Source organism: Macaca thibetana, chromosome 16 (genome assembly GCF_024542745.1).
Source record: "Macaca thibetana thibetana isolate TM-01 chromosome 16, ASM2454274v1, whole genome shotgun sequence".
NCBI lineage: Eukaryota > Metazoa > Chordata > Mammalia > Primates > Cercopithecidae > Macaca > Macaca thibetana.
Genome location: NC_065593.1, coordinates 53,054,372 through 53,056,749, shown reverse-complemented (window position 1 = coordinate 53,056,749; position 2,378 = coordinate 53,054,372).

Genomic DNA, 2,378 nt, shown 5'->3' with positions numbered 1-2,378 from the left:
CCTCACAAGGCTGTTTCTGTAGAATTTCCTTAGAACTCCCCATTCCCAGGTTCACCCTTTGGGATCATGGAGGTTAACCAGAAATAGATGTGCCAGGAAGGAAGCCACATTTGTCCATTACTTACTCTGCCTTTTGCATAAAGGATTTCTTTCTTTTTTTCTTTTCTTTTTCTTTTTTTTGAGACAGCATCTCACTCTGTCGCCCAGGCTGGAGTGCAGTTGTGCAATCTCGGCTTACCACAACCTCCGCTTCCCAGGCTCAAGCAATTCTCCTGCCCTCAGCCTCCCGGGTAGCTGGGATTACAGGCGTGTGCCACCACACCCGACTAATTTTTGTATTTCTATTAGAGACAGGGTTTCACCACGTTGGCCAGGCTGGTCTTGAACTCCTGACCTCAAACGATCTGGCCGCCTCGGCCTCCCAAAGTGCTGGGGTTATAGGCCTGAGCCACCGCACCTGGCCTACATAAAGGATTTCATTGAAAATGTACAAATGTCTGTGGGCTGGGCTGCCTGGATTTGAATCCTGGGTCCTCTGCTTCCCTGCTGTGTGACCTTGGGCAGGTTACACAGTCTCTCTGTGCACTGGAGTCTTCTGAAAAACCGAACTGATGAGAATGACTCTTGCCTCAGAAGGCTTTTGTGGGAATCCATGGGGGTAAAAATGTGTAAGGTGCAAAGTGCTTTACACAGATCCCACTCTGACTGTCATCTCAGATGAGGAAACAGAAATTCAGAGAGATGGCTGGGTGCAGTGGCTCACTCTTGGAATCCCAGCACTTTGGGAGGCCAGGGCAGGTGGATCACGAGGTCAGGAGATTGAGACTATCCTGGCTAACACGGTGAAACCCCGTCTCTACTAAAAAATACAAAAAATTAGCCGGGCGTGGTGGCGGGCGCCTGTAGTCCCAGTTACTCGGGAGGCTGAGGCAGGAGAATGGCGTAAACCCGGGAGGCGGAGCTTGCAGTGAGCCCAGATCATGGCCCTGCACTCTAGCCTGGGCGACAGAGTGAGACTCCGTCTCAAAAAAAAAAAAAAAACCCAGAGAGCTAAGGTGACTTGTTCCAGGGCACACAGCCAGGAAGTGGCAGACCTGGGGTTTGAACTCAGACCTGTCTCACCTCAAACCCCATGTCTCTTCCTCTGCATCTGGCCTGCTCCAGACTGAACAGCAGGACACCTGAGGCCAAATGCTGATTCCACCATTTCTTAGCTGTGAGAGTCTGGGCAGCCCAGTCATCCATCTGAAACTCAGTTTTGTCATCTGCCAAATGGATCTTACCCATCCTAGGAAAGTTGTAAGGCTCAGAGAATTGTGTGTGCCACAGCTAAGCCCTGGGCAAAGCAGAGAGATGAGTCTGGTTGGCAGCTATGACCCCATCCCCTTTACTGGACTACAACAACCTGATCACTTGTTTCAGAAGATGGCACATCTTTTCATATGCACACCCCTCCCCATCTTTTACAGCTGTTCCTGCTCCCGGGATGTGTATCTGACTGGAGTTTCTATATTAAAGGCAAGTCGTGGCTTCATTCCACATCCCTGGGTGCCCTTCCACTCTTCCTAGGAGCATCTCCTGCACCCACCCCCCAGGGCCCCACCTCCAGGCTGCAGAGCTAAGACCCAGGGGCCCCTCCTCAGGGAACCCTGGCCGTCTTCGGAAGCAGCCAGCAGAGACGCTGCTGTTAAGGCCCATGCCTGTTTCTGCTCCAATCCTGCTGCCCTGGGTTGTGGCAATAACCAGTGGGGAAGGAGTTCTGGCCCCTGGGTGTTAGGAATGTTGTCCTCCAAGAAATTGCATTAACCCTCTGAGAGACCAGCAGGGCGCAGCCATGAGGAAGACTGATTGGGCATCGAGATGGCACTTGGGCTGGCTGCCCTGTGATGTGCACCAGCCCGGAGACCCACGTGCCTGCTTGCCAAAGAGGCTCCTCTGGGGAATGAGGAGCCCCTGATTCCTATTTCCCTGCCCCAAATTCCTCGGAAGCCTCCGCCTCTAAGGGTTGAGAAAGGGAAGCAGGTGGGTGGAGGTGAAGGGGGCAGGGAGCAGGTGGGAGGAGACCCGAAGAAACTTCAAGGACCTTATTTAAGAGCCTTGCCATTGCTGTGAAGAAAAATGACTTGAAACCTCTCTAGAGAAGACTGTGGCTAATTGGCATGTAAGTTGGAGGTTAAAGAGCGGAAGGAAGAATCTGATTGTTTTTTTAAGTTACTGAGAAAGTGAGAATGTCACTCTGGGCAGAGAGAAATTCTTTTTTTCTAGAGTGTGCCTTTCTTTATACTACAGACCATAGTGGGCCGCTGAGACTTGCAAAAAGATTTCTTTTAATCCACCTTCCTTTTTCGCAGGCAGCAGTAGAAGGGCCTTTAAATCAA